This window comes from Hippopotamus amphibius, unplaced genomic scaffold (genome assembly GCF_030028045.1).
Source record: "Hippopotamus amphibius kiboko isolate mHipAmp2 unplaced genomic scaffold, mHipAmp2.hap2 scaffold_334, whole genome shotgun sequence".
In the NCBI taxonomy this organism is placed as follows: domain Eukaryota; kingdom Metazoa; phylum Chordata; class Mammalia; order Artiodactyla; family Hippopotamidae; genus Hippopotamus; species Hippopotamus amphibius.
Window position 1 is genome coordinate 1 of NW_026648453.1, and position 12,500 is coordinate 12,500.

The window sequence follows — 12,500 nt, forward strand, 5'->3', positions numbered from 1 at the left end:
AAACCTTCCCCTGCCCCAAACTCTGACGTGTCCCCTTGTTTGGCCTCACTGTGTGTCGTCCGTGGGCACGGGAACACACTTGCGTTCCGTAACAGGAGAGCCTATGGAGAAAAGATCTCTGCCCACTTTCATGGGATCTGCATTGCTGGCTAGGTAAACCTAAGACATCAAAAGAAGTGCCTTGGAACACATGCTCCTTCCACACTGGTCACCTCATAGGATTCCTAAATGACTCTGGTTCAGCACTCACTCGACTTGGCTGTGTTTCTGTGCTTCCTGACCTAAAGGATCTATCTGGATATGCCACCCGATAGAAGCTGAAATAAATTCACTTTGGACGTGTGTGAATGCCGTTCATACAGAGAGTGGGGACTGCAGGGAGCTCTTGTGGATAAAGAAAAATGGGGGAACACATGTAGGCGACAGCACATAAAGTATAGAAAGATACACGAAGGTTTCCTTCGTTCGCGGGTTGGGAAGGGGGAACGACAGAACATTCCCTGCTTCTACTCTACGCACGCACGCAGGCAGGCAGGCAGGCAGGCAGGCAGGCAGGCAGGCAGGCAGGCACCGGAGTGGGGTGGGGTGGGGGGAGCTGGCTCCTTACCCCACCCACCAGGGACGCGTGCGCGTTTAAAGAGACCAGGAGGAACGTGGTGGCGGTGGCGATGAGGAAGGAGGACCACGTTCAAGGTGTGGATTTGCGGTGAGGGCTACGTGAGGTGACTAAGAACTCGGTGCAGTGAGCGGCCCATACAAGGACAGAAGCGATGGTCCCCTAATGCTTGCAGGGCCTGGCCAGGAGCATGAACGGGCGCCCGTGTCCCCAGGTTGGCATCATGACACTAGTTCATCCCTGTGAAACAGGATGTGTTTTCTGTGTTCTCCTGTCTTGACAAACACACGTCTTTACCTGTGTCTCCGTACAACGACGGTCTCTGCGTGACAGTCGGCAGAACATCCCCAGGGACAATTATCACAGAGACCTGAGGTTCTGCTTGGCTGGCAATGCTTGTGTGAATACTGCAGTGAGATACAGACAGACAGACAGACAGACAGACAGACAGACAGACAGACACACACACACACACACACACACACACACACACACACACACACCCCTACGTATAATTATGTGTATTTAATACGATATCTGTATTGATTTTCTGTCTCAGATGACGAATGATGCTGTCAGCCTCATGATTTTCACACAGGGTTTCTGTGTGTGTCCTACTGTCGGGACAACATAGCCGGTCTGTGTCATGGAAGCAGAGACACCGTGGGAGTCACAGGAATGAAGACCTCGTTCTAGGAACTGGACCTTCCAGAGGCCTGGGAGCAGCTGGGCAGGGCAGGGCTGGGCTGGGCTGCGGAGGAGGGGAGGGGAGGGAAGGCTGTGGCTCTCAGTCCTCTGAGTGCCCGGTGGCAGTGGCGGAGGTGGCAGTGCCGATGGAGCTGTCAGCGCCCACAGGGAAAGGTAGCCACCGATGTGCGGGGCCACAGGGGAGACATGGAGAGACTCGGGGGAAGGCACAGCTGTCCCTCGGTGGATCTGCGGCCAGGCAGCCAGGAGTGGCCTGGGCCACTGTCGTCCAGGGGGCACCAGCTGAACACTAGCCAGACGCAGGGCGGCGGGGGTGGGTGGGTGTGTGTGTGTGTGTGTGTGTATGTGTGGATGGACAGCCTTCCACCCTGCACCTCTGTGCCCACCTGTCACCGTGTGGGATGGCGACAGCCTGCAGAGAGCCTTGGCTGTGGCTTCACTTCCAATGCCTACATCCCATCCAGCGTTCTCTTCGCACCAGCCCTACCCTGGGGTCGCACGGGGAGGGGGAGACTCAGAAAGGCGGTTCCCAGGCTGCCCCCGCATGGAAGTCACATGAGCCTCCGGACATGGCCGTGCCACGTCAAACACGCGTCTGGAGGTAGGTCAGACTTTACATTGTGTTACGGTTTGTTTTCTTGGGAGAAGTTGTGTCTCTTAGGCCAGGAGCAACTGGAATTGTCGGTCAAAGTCCTCAGGCAGCCCTTTGACTTGGAGGCCGAGCACAAGTTTGACACGGTATGTTTCCGGTGACATGGAATTGCAGATGGCCCACGAAGCATGCTCTCGGCAATACTGCCAAGCCTGTGGTCTCACAGGGGACGGTCTCCTCGACCGAGATGTCACCATCTCGGGAGTCCGCACCTGGAGCGACACGGTGACCTCAGGACGGGCGCCCTGTCTGTGCGCCCCATCCGGATGCGCGTGGACGGGAATGGAGCAGCTCTGGGAACGGTGGACGATGCCAGCTCTTGTTCTTCTGCTCTGCTGCCTGCCGTGCACGGCTGTGGAGAGGGACGCGCCGCTGTGGAGAGGGATGAGCCGAGTCCAGTGTCTCTGAACCCACCCCAGGCAAAGAGGAGCAGGACAGTGGGTGTGGGCCCTCCCTCGTGTGTGGCCAGGATCCTGTGCGGGGGGAGAGTCCCTGGCCCTCCCGCTGAGAGGAAGGTGCGAGAGGTGGATCGGCGGCGGCGTCTTTCCTCGGGGCCCCAGAGCTTCTGCGGCTCCGATCTCCCCTCTTCACAGTTCTAGTTGGCGCCCGCCCCAGCACAAACCTACCTGAGAGCTTCCCTGGTATCCGGAAGCGATGGCTTTGTGTTTTGAGGACGCAAGGGGAGAAAGAGCTGAGCAAAGCTTTTCCCTGGAACCTGAGTGTCTATGGGTGTGTCTGGCCCATCACCAGCGAGCGTGCTGAGTGCCACTTCCTGAGGGCAGGTGCTCTTTAAGGAAAGTATGGCTTCGTATCTTTGTGACACGCAGGCCCTTCTAGAATGTGGAGCGAGTTTCTCAAGAATCCCAGCAGAATCCCAGGTGCTGTGGAGGCTAGGGCCTCAAAGGTCCGGCTCCATCCCCTCTCTCCATCCTGGCCTGGCCTGGCCTGGCTGGGCCCCTAAGGACCCTGCTGGCCTCTAGAGTGGCCCCTGCTTCTCGGTTGGTTTCCACGCTGCTGCTCACAGAGCCATCTTCTCCAAAGGCAGCCGACCGCCGTATTCCTTCCGTGGAGGCCTGGCACGGCTCTCCTCGGCTTGGATGATAGCATGAGAGGACTGACAAGCTGGGTCCTTCCTCCAGGGCTGACCTTTTACAAACTCCGCCTTGAAGAGGGGTAAAGTCAGCATGTCATTCTCACGTGTAAGATGGGACCCGAGGGGCCCGTTCCTAGCTCTACCACTTGGGAGAGTGGGGGACTCTTCCGTCAAGGAAACGGAGAGCTCATACTTGATGGTGCGGTTGTCAGAAGCCTTTTTCTAAGCCTCCCCTGGCCCCACCGTGTCAGAAAGACGTGTCCCTCCACCTGCCGGGGACTTGATGAAGGAGAGTCACTCTGGTAGAAGTACCCGAAGCTCGATGACTTCACTGCCGTCTCCCTTTCTCTGGCACGGGCCCGCCCCTGGAGGAGCCCTGTCTTCACCTGGCCGTGACGGCACCGCTCAGGGGAGCTGGAGACAGGACCCCAATGAGGGCAGGTGGATGGGAGCCTGTTCAAAATGACCTACACACCCAATCTGCCGTAGACATGGTCCACAGATCGTGGACGTGCCTGTGCCCCCGAAGACATCCGTGTGGCCCCGGGCATCCGGCAGCCATCTTCTCCATGTTCTCCTGACCTGTGCTCTCGCTCTTTTCTCCGGAGCACTCGCCTGATGATTCGTGGGGGCATGAAACCCCAGCTGGCAGGAGCCAAATGATCTTCCCAACACAAGGGAAAAGAAGAGGTGGGGTCCCGCATCCATCCAATGTTTCTGTGCCTAAGAATGAGTTTCTAAGAAATCTCATCCTCCTTTAGCTCCCTTAACACCCCCCCCACCCCGGCGCCCGCCAGCCCGGGCCATAGTATAGTTACTTTCCCAGATTTCCTCCCTCTCCTCAGCAGAACCGAAGAGATTGTAGGTGTTGCCACTTCTCTGAGTCTTTCTTTGCTTTCTTAGGAGGGCTGCCCCATGTCACGTAAAACTTGGAAGACATACATGCGTGAGCATCTCTCCTTGTGATTCTAACCCAGGGAAGAGCATTTAAAACTCGAAAGGAGGCAAACTAGGGTTCAGGCACCCAGAGTTGAGCTGGGTGGCCACTGGGAAGAGAGTTCCAGACCCCTTCCTGTTTGGGGGAGGGGGAAATCTCCCCCTCTGCCCCTCTTGAGTCCTCGTGGCTGGACTCATCCTAACATGGACTCAAGGCGGATAGAGGAAGCGGGAGCGGGAACACGTGTTCGTTTGTTGTTGTTGTTGTTGTTTTACCTTCTAGCCGTGAGAAGTGGCTGAGGCGGGCAGCTTTTCGACTGTGTAGACCAAGGGACAGTACATGTGTGAGACAGGGATCAGACCGAGAGACTTAGCTTTCGGGTGCGCCCTGAGGGAAGGAAGAATCTAAACAGAGTTTGGGCTTGGGGGGGGTCCCTGAAAGAAGTCACAGTGTCTGTCTCCCTAGGCTTCTCGGCCCCAATGAATTCCCTACTTTGGGGATCGGAGCGTCCTCCTAACTCCAGGTGCAGATGCAGGGAGTGCGCCTTTCACCCGAGAGAGAGATGGATGTCTCGCTTTCAGGGAGACACAAAGAAGAGCCCGAGGGTCCCTCTTGTGTTGGCCGCCTGCTTGAGGTCACCGTCACGCCAAATGATCACTGTGCCACGGAGGTGCATTTTGGCGTGGCCTATCCTGGGCTCCACAGCCACCTCCCTGAGAACGGGTATGGTCAGAACCGTAGGAAGCTCAAGGGCGCCGCCAGCCGGTTTCAAAAACGTATCTGTCAGCACCTGCTGGCTGCAACCGCGAGGTTTGCAAGTGCCCTCCGCATAATTCTCCCCCTCCCCCGCAACGACGTCATCACTTCCAATCCTGGCGAACAATGTATGGAACCTTTGCTGGGGTTTTCGTTTGTTTCTCTTTTGTGGGGTTTCTCTCTCTCTCTCTCTCTCTCTCTCTCTCTCTCTCTCTCTGTCTCTCTGTCTCTGTCTCTGTCTCTGTCTCTGTCTCTGTCTCTGTCTCTCTCTGTCTCTCTCTCTCTGTCACACGCGCTCTGATGTTCGGGGCCTAATGGGAGAAATGAAATCAAGCGAGGGGTTTTGCCCTCAGGTTGCCTTGGTCTCGGGTTGACTTGTGTGCGCTGAGAAAGACGGCCTTTACTGAAGGCCCTGCGCAGACTTTTTGACACCCCCGATCCATGGAATCCTGAAGCTGTGGAACCTAGAAATCTTTCGGTCTCCTTTTGATTTGGAAATCTTCTCCTTGACAGAAAGAAGCCCATTTAAAAGAGAAAAAGAAAAAGTGGAACTGCATGAGCAGATCGGTTTTTAGATCTCAGCCGGGCGGCTGCCCGGTTCTCTGGGGAGAACTGTCTTCATCTTGCAAATCTGTACACACAGCCCACAGTGGCCTGGGATGGAGGCCAGTGGACTGGATTGGGCAGAACCTGAGACCAGAGGAAAGAGAAAAAAAATAAGAAAAATGGTGGTGGTGGTTGGGGGGAGGGGGAAGAGGTCTGCTTTGAAAAATAGGAACTGCTGGCAGGGCTCCCTCACCCCCACCCCCCCACCCCAAAGTAGGACTGTGTATCCAGGCGTAGAAATGATACTGCGCCAAGAAGGCAAGCGCTGTTGAGACTGCTGTTCCTATGATGTTACAAACCGAAAGCGATGCTTTCTGGTCGAGGCTCTCCATGACAATCTGCTAAGCAAATCACACGTTGGCTGTTTTGGACGTTCTCTGCAGTTTTCATTGGGAGTGAGGAAGAGCCGTTTGTACATGTTTTGATACAATGTTTTGAATGCTGTGGGACCATGGTATGTTTCCGCCGTGGATGAACAAGGTTGCCTTTTCCAGCTTCCGCTTGCATGGTCATTTCCTGGTCCTGACGACCCCCCCGCCCCAAGTGAGGGAGGCCTGTGTGTCTTTGTGTCCATTTAGAAGGGTTGGTGCTTGATGCCAGCATGATATCCAAATCTTGATTTTGGACTTACCAAACTACTGTTGGGAGTTTGTTTCTTGTCTTAATCTCCCTTAACTCTTGCAGTCACCTGAGTGTCCACTCTTGATTTCGCGTCTCTCTCTGCCTCTGTCTCTGTCTCTCTCGCTCTTTCCTTTTGTTGATTTCTTCAAGGCAAGCCATCTTTTTCCTCCTCCTCCTCCTCCTCCTCCTCCTCCTCCTCCTCCTCCTCCTCCTCCTCCTCCCCCCCCTCCTCCTCCTCCCCCACCACCCTCCTCTTCCTCTTGCTCCTTTCTCTGCCCCCCTCCCCCCTCCCTCCCTCCTCCCCCCGCCCTTTTAAAATGGAAGTCTAACAGACTGACAAGAGTATATTGGTTTTCAGGTGTATACCCTAGCGAGTGGCTATGTTTACACATGGCCCAGGGATCTCCGTGATAAGTCTCGTTACTGTCTGTCACCATTCGATGTCATGACAGTAGGATGGACTCTATTCCGCCTGCTGTACATGACATCCTGCGAGTGAGTTGTTTATTTCATAACTAGAAGTGGGCACCGCTTCCTCTCCCTCACCTATTGCACTCGTCTCCCTCTTCCCCCCTCCCTCCCTCCTCTGGCCACCCCCCATTTGTTCCTTTTAGGTGTCGAGGAACCTGTTTGCGGTTCCTTCTTTGTGTTCATGTGTGTGTATTGCTGTGTACGTTCTTCACAGACATGATAGTCTCGCGACCTGAGGTATCTTGTGTAGCGCAATACCCTCTGGGTCTCTCCATGTTTCCGCGGATGGCAAGACCTCATTCCCTGGTAGGGTTGAGTCATAAACGCGCGCGCGCCTGTGTGTGACTAGGTAGAGACGTATGCACACAGAGAGCGCTATCGGTATGTCCCTAACTATGGCTACATAGGGATAGGTGTGGATACACATACACGTGTATGTATGTGTCACCCTCACCCCCTCGGTGGGCACGTAGTGGAGTTGCTGGGTCACGTGGTAGTTGTTGGTGCAGTGCTTTCAGGGACTTCTGTGCTGTTTTCCGTAGTGTCATCTGTTGTCGGGGAGCCATTCTGTCAGGCGCCAGGTGATATCTCTGAGTCCTCCAGCATGACATGGTGGTGGTCTCTCTCAGCGTGAAAAATAGGTGTCCCGTCAGGAGCCACTTTCCTCTGCCGTTTGGAACTTGCTGTCGCGATTCCAGATCCTGGGCCTGGCCGTGTATGCTTGTGCAGAGAAATGCCAGCGCTTTCTATCATACCCTCCATTTAAAAAAAAAATGGTTCTGTATTTGATGGGCTGCGTTGGGTCTTTTTTTGCTGTGCGCGGGCTTTCTTTCCGTTGCGGTGAGTGGGGGCTCCCCTTCGTTGTGGTGCGCAGGCTCCTCATTGCCAGTGGCTTCTCTTGGTGCGGAGCACGGGCTCCAGGCACGGGGGCTTCAGGAGTTGCGGCACATGGGCTCAGTCGTTGTGCCTCACGGGCTTCGTTGCTCCGCGGCATGTGGGACCTTCCTGGAGCAGGGATCGAACCCGTGTCCCCTGCAGTGGCGGGCGGATTCTTAAGCAGTGCGCCAGCTAGGCAGCCCCAGTTGTTTCTTGTATTTCAGGGAAAGGTTTCCTTTGGCTTTTGGTTTTGTCCCCGCCCCCACCCCCCAAGAAAGGTACTGTTGGTTGCTTTGTTGACAGTGGAAAACTGTGTTGCGGTTGCTGTTGGAGTGGTGGGGGTCGTCGTCCTTGTTGCTTTGTTTCCTTTGTGGGCGTTGTTTTCTGTTGGTTTTTTCTGGCTTTGTTTCCTTGTGGATGAAAATGCCTGGTCTTGGTCTGCTCTGTTCAGGCCTCCTGCCCACTTTCCCCATCGGGTTGCTTGTTCTGGGGGGGCTGCGTTGCATGAGGCCTTGCCCTGTTTTGGACAGGAACCTCTTATGGGACATGCTTGAGGTTTTCAGATGCGTGTGTGTGTGTACGTGTACACGTGTGTGTGTCTGTACGTGTACACGTGTGCATACACGTACATGTGTGTGTGCCTTTACGTACTCCTTGAAGGGCCACAGCAGTCCCAGAGCTTGACTTTGACTTTTTGGTAGTTTGGCTTGGTTTGATTTTGGTGGGACGACAGGTCACTGTGAACCTTTACTGTAAATCTCTCTCTCACACGCACGCGCGCGCGCGCGCGCGCGCACACACACACACACACACACACACACGCACGCACGCACGCACACTCACCACGTTGCATTGTGTAGATGTCCTGGAACGCGGTTTCTTTAGTGGATGGCTGTTGACTCGCTGCTCCCCGCCCCCCTGCCCCCGCCCGCCGGTGACTGTGGTCAGTCCATTTTGAAATCCACGTTCTGACCTCAAGGGCATGTTCCCCACCCACGCACCCATGTGTTCTCTTTGGACTTTGTCGCGGTCTGTGCGGAAATAGATGTTTGTTTCCATTTGTGTGGGGCCAGAGTGTATGTTTACTTTCGTTTCTAGCTTCCGGGCTCTGCGTATCAGCTTTCCAAAGCCCTTCCCCGTGCCAGAAGGGATGAGTTCCTGCGTCGTTCTCTGAGCGCTTGCCTGGTTTCGTTTCGCTGGTCCCCGCCTTCCCTCCCTCCCTCCCTCCCTCCCTCTCACCCTCCGGGGAGCTGGGGATCTCGCTTGTGGCACTGTGGGCGTCTCCGTGGAATTCCCCGCGCCCCCCCCCCCCCCCATGGCCTGGAATCGCGTCCCCTTCCAGGCAGCCTCCCGGCGGCATCTTGCCAGCTACCCCCGCCCCCGTGTGCTGCCGGGGATCGGGACGCGCCGTGTCGTGTCGTGTCGTGTCGTGTCGGGCCGGGAGCTAGCTCCGAGGCGGACCCCTCGGGGCCGCGCGGGACGCCCGCCCCGCTCCGGGAGGAGCTCGGGCGTTTGGGCGGCCCGGCGCTCCGGCGTCCTCGGTGGCCGGCCGGCGACCGGGATCCGGCCCGGGGACGTTCGAGCCGGTTGTCGGGCGCCACCTGGCGGCCGCTTTTATATTGTCCCTTCCCTCCGGAGCTCCGGCGACCTTGTCGAGGGCTGTGACTCAGCCGCCGGGCCCGAAGCAGAGTTCCGGGAGGCGGGCGACGCTGGTGCTGGCAGCCCCGGTGGCGCCGAGGCGTAGGCGCCTCCTGCTGTCGCCTGAGATTGGGCCTGCAGATCTATGGGGCTGTGACTGCCGCCGCGCTCCCGAGCCGGGGCTGAGGGGCCGCCTGGCCGGGTCGACCAGCATGCGCCCGTGCCCCTCCGGCCGCGGGAACCCATGTCGGGTCGTGCCGCCGCGGTGGGAGAGGAGAGGGTCTGCCGCGCCCGGAGCGCCTGGGACTTGGTGGCCCGGCCTTCTCCTGGGCCGCCCTTGGGAGCGTTCGTTCCCCGACCCCCCCCACCTCCCTTTCCCGGTGCCCCCCGCGTCCCGCTCCGGAGGTGGGGACCGGCTCGGGCCGAGCGTTGAGGCCGGTGGAGGCCGCCACGGGCTCGGTGGTGGACGCGCGTGCGTCCCGGTCGTCAGATGCTTTCGGGCCGATGGTTTTCCGAGCCGGACTCCAGAGGTGAGGACCGGCCTGGGCCGCCAGCGGTGACCCGGAGAGGCTGGCCCGGGCCTGGGTGCGTTGCCCCGTGGGCTCCGGGCGTCTCCCTGGAGAAATGGGTTCAAGTCCCGATGGGTCCGGAGACGTGGACGGACCGGCCCCTGCTCGCGCAGGTGGCCGGCGAGGGTGCACCCGGCCTGTCAGCGTGCCCGCGTGGGTCCCGGTCGTCGGACGCGACTTTGTCTCCCCCCTCCGCTCTCCACCCCGAGTCCGGGCCGGGAGGTGGGGACTGGCGCGAGCCATACTGGGTGGCCCGGGGAGGGGCTCCCGGGCCCGGGCGTGGTCCCTCATGGGGCCCGCTCATCGGAGGCGGCTCGGAGGGGTGCTGTGTTTCTTTCTTGGAACCAAGTCCTGGCCCGGAGACTCGGATGGACCGGTGCCTGCCCGCGTGGGGGGACCGGGGAGGGCGTCCCCAGCCCGCTCCCTCTCCCCCGTGTCCCCGGCCCACTCTGCCACCCCTCCATCCCCGGGTCGACCAGGTGGCCCCGGGCGCTCCGGGGCAAGTGTGGATGGGGAAGTGTTGGGGGCAGGTGGCCGGACCGAGGTTCCGGGGGCCCCCGTGAACCTCGTGGGTGGGCCCCGCTGTCGGGCGCGATGATTTCTTCCGCCGGAAATGGGGCCTTTTTGCCACCAGATAGGTGCTGACACGGTGTTCTTCTGCGTCTGTCGCCGATAGACGCTGGGGCTCCGGACGCGGGCAGGACTCCGGGCTGGGGGCGGCTGTCTGACGCCCGGCTCGGTCCTTGCCGCTTGAGCTGCCCGCTTGGGCCTGCGCGCCGGCTCTTGCGTGCGCGTCCGGCTGCCCCGACCCGCGGTGCCGCCTCCGGCCTCTGGCTGAGCCCGAGGGCGGCGGGGCCAGGTGGCGTCGGGTGCTCGACCCTGTGCGCTGCCCCCGCTGCAGGCACCCGGTGGTGAGTGGCCGGCACGACCCCACCCCACAGGCTCTGTGCCCCGTGTCAGGCGTTCTCGTTCTGGGGTGGCTGGCTGCTCTTTGCCCGAGACGAAGGGGCGCCGGCGAGGCGGAAGCGGGCCTCCGTGTGATGGGTCTTCGCCGTGCCTCCCCTGCGGGCCTCCCCCGCCGTGGCTTTAGGCTGGGTGGGTCAACCGATTGATGTGGTGGTGCCACGCTCCGCTGGGCTGGGCCTAAGCCGTGCCAGACGAGGGACGGACGTTCCTGGGGGACGGGACCGCTCTTCTCGTTCTGTCCGCGGGCTCCTCGCCTCTCTTCCGCCCCGCCTGCCGGGGTGTGCGGAAGGCAGGGGTGCGGCCTCCGGCCCCGAACCCGCGGTCTCCCGCCCCCGCCTCCCAGCGTGGGCGGGGACCGGGGTCCTCGGACGCAGCAGACGCTCTCGCTGTGCCTCTTTGGCGTACGCCTCGCGAGCGGCCCTCCCCGCGGCGGGGAGGGCCGCCCCGCCGCCACGCTGCGCGCCCCCCGTCGGTGTGCGAGCGTGCCGCGCCTGGCCCTCCGTGGTGCTCCTGGAGCGCTCCAGGTCGTCCCTCAGGTGCCCGAGGCCGAGCGGTGGTGTTGTTCCCCTTTCCCAGCGTGTCCCTCGGGTCTCCGCCACCGTGGCGGGTGCCGTGAGCGGCTTTCTCTTGGGGGGGTCGAGACGGTAAGGGAGGTGCGCCCGCCTGTTCCCCCCGGCGGTGGGGCCAGGGGCCGCCTCGTTGTGCTGGTCCTCAGCGGCGTGCCGTGGGGGCCTGAGCTTGGCCGAGCGCACGCCCCGTGTGGTCCCCACTACGTGGGGGGCTGCGCGCGGGCGTGGGAGCGATCGTGGGGGCCGGGGCCTGTGAGAGAGGGGGCTGTGTCACGCATCTTGGGCGTGCTCCCCCTCGAGGGCCCGAGGGGCGAGCCCGAGGGCAGCAAGCCTTACCGAGGTCGTGCCCCGGCCCTGGCCGCGAACGCTCCCGTGGGCCGTGTGCTTACCCATATCGCAGACCCCCTCCCCTCCAGGCGACTGGAGGAGGTGTAGGCGGCTCACGGAAGCGCCTCTGCGGGCCCGAAGGAGAGGCGCTGAGTGGGGGATGACGCGCCCTCGGTGAGAAAGCCTTCTCTAGCGATCCGAGAGGGAGCCTTGGGGTACCGAACCCCCCAGCTGCCGCCCCTCCCAAGTGTGCAGTGGCCACCGTGGCGACTGCCAGAGCACGTGGGTAGACCCCCTCGCCTCCGCGGGAGGGGTGCGCCGGTCCCGCGGTGGGGCCGAGCGCCGCTCTTTGCCTACCGTGGCCCGCGCCTCCCCCCTCCGAGTCGGGGGAGGGTCCCGCCGGGCCGAGCCGAGCCGGTGTCCGAGGCGCGGGGTGGCGTGTGTGCGTGCGGGGTCGCTTCCGTTGGCGAGCCCGGAGGGGGGGACCCCCCCGGTCCCGGCTCCCCAGTCCCGCAGCCACGGGGAGCCCTGCCGCGCCTGCCCTTGCCTCGAGCCGCAGCCGGCGGCGGTGTGTGGCCCTAGGTCGGGCCGCCTGGCTCGGGAGCGTTTCCCCAGGACGTGTGAGCCCTTGGGGTCGGCTGAGGTGGTGATGGATGTGTGGAGGCGACGCAGATGGATGCGCGAAGGGGTGGACGGGTTCCTCCGCTGCACGCGGGGGGAACCGTCGCATGCTAGGCCCCGGCGGCGGGGCCGGGTCGTGGGGAGGCCCTCGAGGGTGGCGGGCGCCGGCCGGCGTCCCAGGCGTTGGCGGGACCGCCCCCTGGTGTGGGGCGGTGGGGCCCCGCGCTGGTTTTCCTGGTGGCCCGGCTGTGCCCCGGCCCTTTGTCTCCCCCTGGGTGGCGCCCCCGGCCCTGCTCCGTGGCCCTGGCCGTGCGTGTGAGCCGCCCCCTCCCCGTCGCCGCCGGTCTGCCCTCGCCCCTGCCCCCCACCCCTTCCCCCGCCCGGGATCGAGCCTGGCCCTGCCCCGTGAGGGTGCCGCCCCCGGCCGCCACGGCCGGCGGCGTCCCCTGGTGGAGTGCTTGTCGGTTCCCGACG